Below are 12,809 nucleotides of genomic sequence, written 5' to 3' on the forward strand. Positions count from 1 at the left end.
AGTTGTGAACAGCATGAACACAACCATAATATGTAAAGACTGAAAATTGATATAACCAAATATGACAACTGTATTGGGAGGATGGAGGAACGGGAAGTGGGCACACGTATGTGGTGGAGGTGAGGGTGGGGTGAGCAGAGCTGAATCCCTGTGCACTGTATTGGAAAGTCAATGGATAATGCCTAATGTGGACAAAACCAGCAAGTATCTATACACCCATGTTGTTTAGAGCTAGGAATGTAAATACCAAACAAAAAAAATCATCTGCTAATGGCTGAAAATAGTTGACTCAGAGGACCAGGAAAGCAGGGTAAGCAGTGATATTTTTGATACATAACTGATTTTTAAACCATGTATATATATATATTTTAAAAAACTACAGAATTTTAAAATAGAACCAAATTAAATAGAGATTGAGCTGCTTCACTGAGGCCCACAGGTGTGTCCAGGGGTGATGTCAGTTCCATCCTGGGCTTTACAATGTTGGAGCTAAAATGAATAACTAGGCTGCAGCCTTGGAGACTCAGGGAAGCCTGTGCAGGGTGTCTCCTCAGAAAAGCAGGTGTGCGTTCAGAGGCCCTGTTACCTGCACTCAAGTCTTCACCCTTCTCTGGCCTTCCGTCTGCTTCTAGTGGCTTTCAGGCTTGTAGCCTCTCTGGGGGTCTGATGCCTTCTATAATATTTGTGACTCACCTGCTGCCCCAGCATCCAAAGGCCAAGCCCAGGTCTGCTTCTCCCCTGAATTCTTGTGTCAGTGAGTAGCTCTGCCAACTATCAGTCAGCCAAACCCAAGCCCTGAGAGGCACCATCACTGTGTCCACAGGGTGCAGACCTCCTCACCTTCTTACTTCAGATCCTCATGGCTTCTCACCTCGGTCCTGTGATGCCCTCCTCATTGTTCTTATGCCTCCCAGTCCCCATCCCGCAGCTCCACAGGGCTCTCCACTTCTCTCCAGGACTCTTCCCTGCCTCAGGTCTGCCTTGAGTCCTCTGGTGGCTGCCGCTAGATTGCAGAAGGTTCCCACTCCTTGGCTTAGCGCACAGGTCTTTGTGATATCACTCCGGCCACCTCCCCCACCACCGCCCACTCCCACCTTTCGCTCCGGGAGGGTGGGCCCACTTGTAGCTCCCAGCGAGCATTATGAACTCATCATGCCTAGCATGTGACTTGCCACACTGCAGGACAAACATCACCTCCTCCAGGAAGCCTTCCTCAGCGCCCAAGTGTGATTCAGAGGCTTCCCTTACATCTTATATGTTCCCCTTTATGATAGCTCCTGTCTTACTGTAGCATGAATGTTTATTTTCTTCAGTAAGTCATCCACTTACTTGAGTCCCTCAAATCCCTCAGTAGGAATCTTGCCTATTCATGTTCAAACCGCAACCTCTGGCTTGCTGTCCTGACCTAGAAGGGACATGACGGCATAACTGAAGTGACTTCTGACAGGCAATTCCTGACGAATCCCCCTCCAGAGGCCTTGGCATGAATGAAAGCAGGTCCAGGTGGTTTCTGAATCGTCCCATCTTTGTTCGCTTCATTTGCTCATTTCTTTCCTAAGGCACTTCCCCCATGGGTGTTTTCCATCCTGCGCCCCTCACCCAAAATCTCATGGAGCCCATGGTCAGGATGATCAGAGGGCACGCCTACGCTGATGGGGAACCTGAATTCCTTCCCCTCTTCCTTCCTTTCAGAGAGTCTCCAAGTCTGTCCTCGAAGGGGGTGTGGCAGAGCCTGCCAAGGCCCAAGGCAGGAGGGAGATGCCTTCTCCTTAGAAGAGGGTGGCATGAGAGCTTTGTGTCTGGATGTGGAGATACCAGGCTCTGCCCTGGGCGCAAGGTTCGAAATCGATTTTTCAGTTCCTTGGAAACACAAGACTGCAACTAGAGGGGCTGGAAATGGTTCCAGCCCTTCTTTAAGGGAAGGCCCTTGTGCCCATTTTATTTTCAGCTGTACCAACTGGGTTGTGTCCATGGGTATCCACTCTGTTGTTCTTCATACCTCTTTATGTCTTGAGTGCTTCTTAATAATTAGAAAATAAAAAAAAAGTTACTCCATAAACATGGAAAGCCCTAGCTAAAAAAAACACGAGTCAAAGAGGAAGGAGATATTAAAATGGCTTTTTTTTTTTTGCATAATCTATAGAAAGCCCAGAGGTGTGAGGCTTTCTTTGCATATTGAAATAGAGGAACTGCATTAGCAGTGAGAGTTGTTGCTGCCTGGGCAACAGTTAACAGCCCATGGGTGACAAAGCAGAGGGGTGCTGACCCGGCAGGGTTATGTGATGTTGGAACCGCAGTGTAGACAAGAGATAGAATCATCTGGTCCAGCCCCGTGCTGTATAAAGATCCTCTCTGGCTTGTGCAGCTGTCTTCACAGTCATTCATTCATTTTCACAGTCATCACCACAGACCCAGTGCTGTGCTGGGTGTCTGGGAAACAGACACAACAAAGACCATGGTTCTAGGGGACTTTCCAGGGGGCCCAGTGGTTAAGACTTCGCCTCCCAATGCAGATGGTGCGGGTTCAATCCCTGGTCAGGGATTGAAGATCCCATATGCCTAGCAGCCAAGAAACTAAAACATAAAACAGAAGCAATACGGTAATAAATTCAATAAAGACTTTAAAAGTGATGATTACGTCACTCAGTCGTGTCTGACTCTTTGCGACCCTCCAGGCCAGAATACCAGCGTGGATAGCCTTTTCCCTTCTCCAGGGGATCTTCCCAACCCAGGGATTGAACCCAGGTCTCCTGCATTGCAGATGGATTCTTTACCAGCTGAGCCACAAGGGAAGCCCAAGAACACTGGAGTGGGTAGCCTATCCCTTCTCCAGGGTTGGGGAGGTCTGCTGGAGAAGGGAGAGATCTACCCCTCCAGTATTCTGGCCTGGAGAACTCCATGGACTATACAGTCCATGGGGTTGCAAAGAGTTGGACAGGACTTTAAAAATGGTTCTCAACAACAACAAAAAGTCTTTAACGAAAACAAAACAAATGAACAACAACAACAAAAAGACTGTGGTACTTACCCTTGGGGAATCCACAGATTCGCGAGACTCGTCTGTGAACCCATCATTGCAGGGCAATGCAGTGAACGTGTGGTTCACAGTTGACAAAGCAGGGAGCCAGAAGGGGGCTTCTCGGAGAGACGTTCCAACAGAATCTCGAGGGGCAGGTAGGACTTGGCCAGACTCTGTAGCAGAGTTGGGGTTCAGTGCTGAGCAAAACACATGTGTTCCCTCCCTCCCTGCACAGAGTTGACGGTCTAGTTGGGAGGACAGCCACCAGTCAAACAGTCACGCCTATAAGTAAAACTAGGATAAGTACTATGAGGGTTATTTGTAAGAATTTATAAAGAATGGATGAGCTAGATCTTAAAGCAGGTCTTAAGAAAGAGTGGGGACTAAGTAAGAGAAAGAGAGAGAGGAAAGGCATTCCAGGCGGAGGGAACAGTACATGCAGAGGCCCTGAGGCAGGAAGGAGCAGGGCCTTTCAAGGAGTTACACGAAGTCTGTGTGTCTGGAGCAGAGAGAGGGTGAAGATAAGACTGGAGAGAGAGGCAGCAGCTCCTGGTGCAGGAGCCATCACAGGCTTTTCATTTTACCCTGAGAGCAGAGGGGAGCCACCGAGAGGATTCAAGCAGAGGAGGGTCAGATTTGTCATCGGGACAGGCTTCTCTGGCTGCTTCCTGGAGAAGCCAGTTGGAGAGGAGGGCGGTGAGCAAAGAGACAGAGAGACCTCTCATGAGGCCGCTGTGTCACCCAGGTGAGAATGGAGTTTGTGAACTGAGCACAGGCAATGGCAGGAGGGTGGGGAGCAGTGGGCAGTGAAAGCAAGGGCTGGACGGGATTGGATGGGGAAGGGGAGGCACAGGGAGGACTCAGGATGATGCCCTTGGAGACAGGGGAATGGCCTCCTCCTGGAAATCTTGCAGAGACAAGTTGTACAGTTAAAGCGCCTGCATTATACCCCCCCGCCTCCTGTTTCTCCTGCTTCCCTGCTGGGCCTCCCACCCCTTTCTGCAGCTGCTCTAAGTTCAGAGTATAATCCCCATGAAAAGCCAATAATCAAATTTTATGGAAAGTAAATCCTCTCCTTTTTCACTCTTTAGTGTCACACGCCCTCAAGGATTCAGGGTGGGACGCTTGGCTCAGGTTCACTTTAATTCTGTGAGTAAATGAATAATTAGAAAGAAACAATCAAGTCCAAGATGAAACCCAGGGATTTACGGATTCCCGCAGTTCTCCCAAGTCGACAGCTGGGTGAGGTGCCTGCAGTTGATGCCATCAGCTGACCTGAGCTCCGAGCAGCCTTGAAAGTGCCTCCCAGTGTTTCAAGCGCAGAGACCAAGAATGCTGACTGCACCTCACTTTTTCCAATCACCTTTTTCTCTTACTGTTACATTGACTGCACGTGACAAACACCCAACTTGAACCAGTTTAGGCCCAGGGAGAATGTGTTTCAGCTGCAGTAGGGGAGATCACAGACTTCAAGGAGGAGGTGACCAGGCAAGTGGCAGAAAGGTCAGACCTGCTGATGCCCTGGGAACTGCCCCAGCCAGAGCTGGACCACACTCAGGACTCTCCTTCTCTCCGTCTCCATGTCTCAGTCCCTCTGAGCTGCTGTAACCTAAATACCTTACACGTGGCAGAAACTTATTTCTCACAGTTAGTTCTACAGGCTGGGAGGTCCCAGGTTCTAGGTGCCAGAAGAATCGATGTCTGGTGAGGCCTAATTCCTGTTCCTAGAAGGCTTCTCTTGCTGTGTCTCTGGGGTCTTTTTTTTTTTTGCAAATAAGGGCACTAATCCCATTACTGGGGGTGCCACCCTCATGTCACAGTTACCCGCTAAAGGGCCCAGCCCCCAACACCATCACATTCTGGTTTAGGTTTCAGCATGTACGTTTGGGAGACACAAAGTTCACAGCATCCTGCACGTCGGCTTTCTCTGTCTCTCTTCTTGAAGACTAGTTTTCTGCATTGTGCTGTTTCACCCCTTAACCTCTTCAGCTGCCTGAGAAAGGCTGCCCTGATCTTCTGACTAAATACAAACTCCAGAGTAATGACTGGGACCACACCCACGTTGCAGGCTGCCTGTGTCAATTTCTCATGCACGACACCTTGTGGATACTGCAGACGCCTCCAGAGTCCAAGTACAGCCCTGAGTCTCTGCTGTTACGGATGTCCCCATGACAACTCACCTTCCTGGTCCCTCCCCCTCCCCTTTCTCACTCCTTGACGTGCTTCTTAGTACCCAGTGCACGCAAAATCTCCTTAACCTGCCCAGCAGGAAGAGCACAAATGGCTTTCTGGCCCACAAACTCGCTGACTGATCTCCTTTAGAATGAAAGTAAAAGCAGAGTCACTCAGTCGTGTCCGACTCTTTGCAACCCAGTGGACTGTATCCTGCCAGGCTCCTCTGTCCATGGGGTTTTCCAGGCAAGACTACTGGAGTGTGTTGCCATTTCCTTCTCCAGGGGATCTTCCCAACCCAGGGATTGAACCCAGGTCCCACATTGCAGGCAGATTCTTTACCATCTGAGCCACCAGGGAAGGGACAAGTAGGAGCCATGTACCAGGGGTGAGTGAGCTCATTTCAGACACGAGCAACACAAGGGCAGCTGCCCAGTCGAGGCCAGCACGCTCCCTGTCCAGTCCCAGGAGGACAGCCAGGCCCATTAGGAAGGGGGCACCCAGCCCCGTTTCTCCCCATCACTGCCCTTCCTCCAGCCCCTTTTCAGGCCCGCCCCACCGGGATCTCTTATAGGCAGCTTGCTCCTCTGTGTTCCTTCCTTAACTCTTAGGGCCACCCTCACTGTGCCCCCTCCCCACTGCTCCTTCCTCTGCCTGCTCTTGTCTCAGCCTCCCTCACTGGCTCCCCCACCCCAACACCCTGCCCAGGCCCCCCCCCCCCCGCAGCCTCCACCCTGTCTCTCACTCACATCTCACCCCCCAACCCCACAAGCACAGCACCTCAATGTCAGCCCCCACCTCCCTGTCCCTCAGCTTCCCGGGTGGCCTCCCCAGCCCAGCTCCCAGTCCCAGGCCACCCCCTCTCCTGCCCCTCCTCCCAGGGTCCAGGGCCCCTCCCCGGCTCCCCTCCCCTTCCATCTCCTCCCCGCTCTGATCAGCCCCTGGGACCTGCCCCCCACCCCCAGCCCCTCCCTGCCTGCCCTGACTAGGCCCCTCTGCCTCCACTGGGCAGACAGCTCCTCCTGCCGGCAGGCTGCTCCCACCTTTCCTGTTTGGCCTCCCTTGTCTGTGAGTTTCCTTTTCAGATCCATGGATTCAAGAAAAGCGAGTGGGTTTTTAAAAATGAAGTCACACCGTCTCTTCGGGAAGTGGTCTTGGGATAGCTGGACACCTGCATGTAAACCAATAAAGAGCCCACCAGGTTCTTCTGTCCATGGAATTTTCCAGGCAAGAATACTGGAGTGCATTGCCAGTTCCTCCTCAAGGGGGTCTCCCCTGCCACCCCCCCACCCCCCCAGGGATCAGACCCGCATTTCCTACATCTCCTTCATTGGCAGGCAAATTCTTTACCATTGAGCAACCTGGGAATTCCCATGACATAAATCATACTTTTTTTTTTTTTAGCTGAGTCTCCAAAGGCAATTGAAATTAAAACAAAAATAAACAAATGGGACCCAATTAAACATACAAGCTTTTGCACAATAAAGGAAATCATAGACCAAAATGGAAAGACAACCTACAGAATGGGAGAAAATATTTGCAAACGGTTTAACAGACATGGGCTCAATTTCCAAAACATACAAATAGCTTATACAACTCAACAACACAAAACAGACAACCCAATTGAAAAATGAGCACAAGACCTAATTAAACATTTCTCCAAAGAAGAAATACAAAGGTACATGAAAAGACGCTCAACATCCTTAATTATTAGAAAAACGCAAATCAAAACTGCAATGAGGTACCACCTCACACCAGAATGGCGATCATAAAAGTCTGCAAATAACAAATGCTGAAGACGATGTGGAAAAAAAGGAACTCTCTTAACACTGTTGGTGGGAGTATAAATCGGTGCAGCTGCTACAGAAAGCAATATGGAGGTTCCTCAGAAAACTACAAATAGAACCACTACTATATGACCCAGCAATTCTACCCTGGGCATATAACCAGACTACACTCTAATTCAGAAAGATCCATGCTGTTCAGTCAGTTCAGTTCAGTTCAGTTCAGTCGCTCACTCGTGTCCGACTCTTTTCGACCCCATGAATCCCAGCACGCCAGGCCTCCCTGTCCATCACCAACTCCCGGAGTTCACTCAGACTCACGTCCATCGAGTCAGTGATGCCATCCAGCCATCTCATCCTCTGTCGTCCCCTTCTCCTCCTGCCCCCAATCCCTCCCAGCATCAGAGTCTTTTCCAATGAGTCAACTCTTCGCATGAGGTGGCCAAAGTACTGGAGTTTCAGCTTTAGCATCATTCCTTCCAAAGAAATCCCAGGGCTGATCTCCTTCAGAATGGACTGGTTGGATCTCCTTGCAGTCCGTGCTGTTCAGAGCAGCACTATTCACAGAAGCCAAGACATGGGAACCACCTAAATGCCCATCAACAGAAGAGTGGACAGAGAAGACGTGGTGCACACATGCAATGGAGTACCACTCAGTGATGGAATGAATGAAACAATGCCATTTGCGGCAATGTTGCATCTAGTGGATGCAACTAGAGATTATCATACTGAGTAAAGTAAGTCAGAAAAAGACAAATACTGTATTGTATCTCTTATATGTGGAATCTAAAATATGATACAAATAAACCTATCTATGAAACAGAAAGAGTCTCATAGGGAATAGACCTGTGGTTGCCGAAGGAGAGGTGTTTGGGGGAGGGCTGGAGTGGGAGGCGGGGGCTAGCGGATGTAAGGCATTATATAGAGAATAGATAAACAGCAAGGTCCTATTGCACAGCACCGAGAACTATATCCAGTATCCTGTGACAAACCATAATGAAAAATTATTTAGACGAACATATATATACATATATATATATATATATATATATACACGCACAAAACTGAATCAGTTTGCTGTACAGCAGAAAGTAATACAACATTGTAAATGAACTATGCTAAGTAGTTTCAGTTGTACCCAACTGAACTATGGACTGTAGCCTTCCAGTCTCCTCTGTCCATGGGATTCTCCAGGCAGGACTACTGGAGTGGGTTGCCTTGCCCTCCTCCAGAGGACCTTCCTAACCCAGGGATCGAACCTGCATCTCTTATGTTGTCTCCCGCGTTGGCAGGCAGGTTCTTTACTGCCAGCTTCTCCCAGTAGCTAGCTCATGGACGCTACAGACATGGCGGTGGTGGTGCCTGGATGACTGCAGTGTGGGGAATACTGAGGGAGAGGAATGGGCACAGACTCAGATGGCAAGCATCCAGGGGACGCACACAGTGACAATGCCGTGTCATTTCCGAGTTGGCACACCTCCTCTCTGTGAATCAGTAACCACACGTGAAATGACTGACACACCCTGCTTCCATCCCCGCAGCCCTCATGGTACCTGAGCCAGGACTCAGCGTCCCTGCAGAGCCTGGCCCCAAGCCCCGTCACAGAGCTTGCTGCCCTCTGTCTTCCAGACACTCACTCCCTTGGAATCTGACACGTCCCCAGCATCTCCGCAGTCATCAAAACCCAGCACCCAGCCAGGGTCCTGGGAAAGTTTGAGACATCACAAGGACTCTGTGGGGTCTAGAGATCCAGCAATCTTTTCCTCTCCTTCATGAAAGTCAGTGAGAAGTGGGAGGAGGCAGGGATGGAGGGTGGTCTGGGGCTGGTGATATCCACTCACTCATTTCTTCCTTCAACAAGTGCATTTAGAACCCTGACTATGAGCCACTGGTCCAAGCACTGAGGAAGAGATGGTGAACTCACTGACAAGGTCTTCAAGCTGCTGAGGCTCACAGTCCTGTGGGGAAGACACTCAGTGGGTAAACAATGAGCATAACACCATGGAAGACAGCAAGACAGAGTGAGGCAGCAGGTAGGGAAGGCCTGGCTGCGGAGGGGAAGTCTCAGCAGAAGTGAGGAAACAAGCCACAAGCTCGATATGTGTATCAGGCAAACTCAGACACAGGAATTGTCAGGTGCAAAGGCCCTGTGGTGGGAACTTGGTTGGTACATTCAAGGCACAGCAAGGAGGTCGTGTGGCTGAAGCAGAGAGAGGAAAGAGGAGTCGGGGACAGATGTTCGTGTGGGCAGGGGCTGCTTTGCATGGAGTCTTGTGGGCTCTGGTGAGGACTTGGGCTTTGGTTGAGGTAAGAAGCTAGAGAGGGTTTTAGGTGAAGGAGTGATGTGGTTGACTTGCACTGTAAAAGGATCATTCTGGCTGCAGTGTTGAGTAGTCAGGGGACCAAACGTAGAAGCAAGGGAGCAGCTGGAGAATGCTAGCAAGGGATAAATGAGGCAAGTAGATATATATGCTCTGGGGTAAGAGGTATTGATGGCGGGCTGGGTGGATCATGGCACCAACTGTCAAAATGGGGGATCCCTCTGTGAAAATGTAACTCAGCACAGAAGAGTCATGTCTTCAGCTATTTGGGTGTCTCAAGCCCCACACACACACATATACACACGCAGATATATACACACACGAACATATAGACACACACACATACACACAGCAGTAGAGTCTCTCGCTATGAAGCCTAAAGATACATTGATAATATAAAATCTCCACTCAGGACATTTACTCAAATTGAAGCAAAAACAGAGACTAATATTTAGATGGCCACAGTTTGCTCTTGAGGCAAATGAGTCAATCAACTCAATCTTCAGAGCAACAGTTGAAACCAGAATCAATCCTGATAGGTAGCATGGCATGTTCAATTTAGTTTCAACACCTCTAGCACCTGCCATGGGAGAAGGCAATGGCACCCCACTCCAGTACTCTTGCCTGGAAAATACCATGGGCGGAGGAGCCTGGTAGGCTGCAGTCCATGGGGTCACTGAGAGTCGGAAACGACTGAGCGACTTTACTTTTACTTTTCACTTTCATGTATTAGGCTTCCCTGGTGGCTCAGACGGTAAAGCGTCTGCCTGCAATGCGGGAGACCCGGGTTCGATTCCTGGGTCGGGAAGATCCCTTGGAGAAGGAAATGGCAATCCACTCCAGCACTCTTGCCTGGAAAATCCCATGACAGAGGGGCCTGATAGGCTACAGTCCATGGGGTCGCAAAGAGTTGGACATGACTGAGCGACTTCACTTTCCTTTCACTTTCATGCATTGGAGAAGGAAATGGCAACCCACTCCAGTGTTCTTGCCTGGAGAATCCCAGGGATGGGGGAGCCTGGTGGGCTGCCATCTATGGGGTTGCGCAGAGTCGGACACGACTGAAGCGACTTAGCAGCAGCAGCAGCAGCAGCAGCAGCAGGACCTGCCGTCCTCCAATCTCTAGTATTCTTATCCCTCCCTACCCTCTTGTCAATCAAAAAAGACCTTCAGAGAAGGAAGAGGCAAAAATTCTGTCTACAGTGTAAATGACTGATAAGACAAAGTATTGCTCATACTGGGAGCATTTGCACTTTGGATGTAATAAATGCCTTAAGCCACAAGAACAAAGTCTAGTGTTCTTCTGCCTTTGTGATTATATTCTATCAACAGCCACCTGTCTCAAAAAAGTTGTCCTAATCTTTCATTCACCGTAGTTGGAAGATCCTTGACTGTTTAAGCACAAGAGCATTTTGTCAAAGGGATATTTTTTTTTCCAAAAGGATATTTTTTTATATATTACTTTAAAACCCATTAAGCTTCTAACTTTTAAAATTCTCAAGTTACAAACTCAATGTGCATCTTCAATCCATCCTTGAACCTCATCCCATCCTCATCCCCCATTCTTTCCTTCAGTCCATTTATGATCCACTGTGTCAGACTTGCCAGGTCAAAATCGCCCTTGAGTCAAATGTTCTGCTTTACTTCAAGTTGGTTGACTTGCAAGGATGAGGCTGTTCTGGCTCACTACATGGTGATGACTGATGAGAGCTTGTAACTGCCAGTGGGGCGCTCCTTGCCCTTGACCACCCTGTCTACCAGCAGCCATTTCTTGAGGCTTGGGTACTTGCTATGTCAACTGATGAGTTGTTTTTACCTTGGAGAGGGTCTACAAATTGGTTTCAAGAGTCAGTGAACCCCTGAAATCATATAATCTAGATTTGGTGAGTACATAAATACAAAGGGGAGCAAAGAAATCCAACGGCCACCAAATGTGAGAAATTAGGAGACAGATGGGCCCGTGGGCTGGACAGCTGGTGTTTGTCAAGTGGAGTAAAACTGAAGCTTTGTTCTCATCCAGACACTCCAAGGACAAAGCTTGTGGCAGAAGCTGAGCTCTGTTGAAGTAAAGAGATAAGGGGCCCACTCCTGAGGTCAAGGAAGACTTCCCTGTCTGCACATGTGCAAGAAGGCTCCTTGGGGGTCAAAAAGGGAGGGGTGCCAAGGCATAATAAGTGCAGACACACCCTCACAGGCCTCAATGGTGGGATCCATCTTGGCAAAAAGTTGAACACGCATCTTGGGGAGGGCCCGAGGAACAGTCGGGAGTGAAAAAAGAAATAAGATAACTAGCCGAAGGTAAATGAAGCCCCAGAACAGTTGCCCTATACAAGTGATTTAAATCACCTCTTTATTACCCACCTTCTTGTTAGAGAGGACACCCATGCCCTTGCTCTCAGGGTGTGTATTTCTGCTTTGCTTCTGTCTTAAATAAACAAACCGCTTCTCTGTGTGCTCTCCCACCTGTTATGCTGGATCTCTAACAGTAAACTTTGTATCTGTTTTTACAGTGTTTGCCTCCTTGAAACATTCTTGCTTTCAGCAGGGGTAAGGGTCATGGGAACTTTGCTTCTAGATTCTAGCCCCTGCTGGTCTAGTAGCTAGGATTTCTGATTTTCACCCAAGCTACCCAGATTCATACTGTTCATGGGTTCTCAAAGCAAGAATTCTGAAGTGGTTTGCCATTCCCATCGTCCAGGATGAGATGGTTGGATAACACCGACTTGATGGTCATGAGTTTGAGCAAGCTCCAGGAGTTGGTGAAGGACAGGGAAGCCTGATGTGCTGCAGTCCATGGGGTTGCAAAGAGTCGGGTACGACTGAGTGACTGAACTAACTGACTGACCCAGATTCAATTCCTGGGCAGGGAACTAAGATCTCTCTTTACGACCGTTCACCTCTCTGAGATCAAAATCATCAGTTTAGATGGGTACTCAGATATTTCAGGTAAAAAACAAAAACAGTCAACTTTTGAGTATGCCACCTAATATCTGCCCTCACTAGATACACCGTGTTCGGGCCTCATCCTTCTGTTAGGTTTTTTTCGTCGCTATGGGCAACTGGATCATGTAGCCCAAATATTAAGTGAATTTCTTAACACAAATGATGCACTTTGGAGGTAACCTTTGAGGACTAAACAGAGAAGGACTAAGCTAGGTTAATTCTGGGCAGAGAGAAGCAAGTGTTTTGTGAAGCCATCCCTGCCTTCTGGAAGGTGACCCTTTTATTCCCGCTCTACTTTGCACCAAGATTCCAAGAACCAGGTCTAAAAGGAGAATGTGGATTCTGGCTTCCATGTTTCAGGTGACTTTGAGTTTGGGAGAAGACCCAGAAAGAGCCATGGGAAGTGCAGAAAGTGGGAACTGCTCCTGCTTACCTGGCCAGCTAAGATGTCCTACTACGGTTAAGACCGAAATCGCTCAGCAGCCACACGTTTCAAATTGAGGTAACTCCCCGCTACCTTAAAGGTCAGGACAGCCGCTGTGCTGACAGAGGCCTCCTCTCCCTGGCAGT

At 49.0% G+C, this 12,809-nt stretch overlaps 1 long non-coding RNA gene across 3 annotated transcripts; it reads right to left on the reverse strand.

The window, feature by feature from the left end:
* Nucleotides 1-338: 338 nt before the first annotated feature.
* Nucleotides 339-4,425, reverse strand: LOC147363984 (uncharacterized). 3 transcript variants are annotated; one of them, XR_015133975.1, is made up of 3 exons: nt 3,604-3,999; nt 3,029-3,192; nt 339-2,430 (listed from the first exon to the last, which is right to left on the reverse strand). It is a non-coding gene; the product is annotated as an uncharacterized LOC147363984 (long non-coding RNA). The 3 variants fall into 3 exon arrangements; XR_015133973.1 differs by lacking the exon at nt 3,604-3,999 and adding an exon at nt 4,295-4,425 and having other exon boundaries at nt 2,219-2,430; XR_015133974.1 differs by lacking the exons at nt 339-2,430; nt 3,604-3,999 and adding exons at nt 2,437-2,574; nt 4,295-4,425.
* Nucleotides 4,426-12,809: the final 8,384 nt, after the last annotated feature.

Source organism: Bos grunniens, chromosome 10, assembly GCF_055505025.1.
Source record: "Bos grunniens cultivar Pamir isolate PY7600 chromosome 10, Bosgru_T2T1.0, whole genome shotgun sequence".
NCBI classification, from domain to species: domain Eukaryota; kingdom Metazoa; phylum Chordata; class Mammalia; order Artiodactyla; family Bovidae; genus Bos; species Bos grunniens.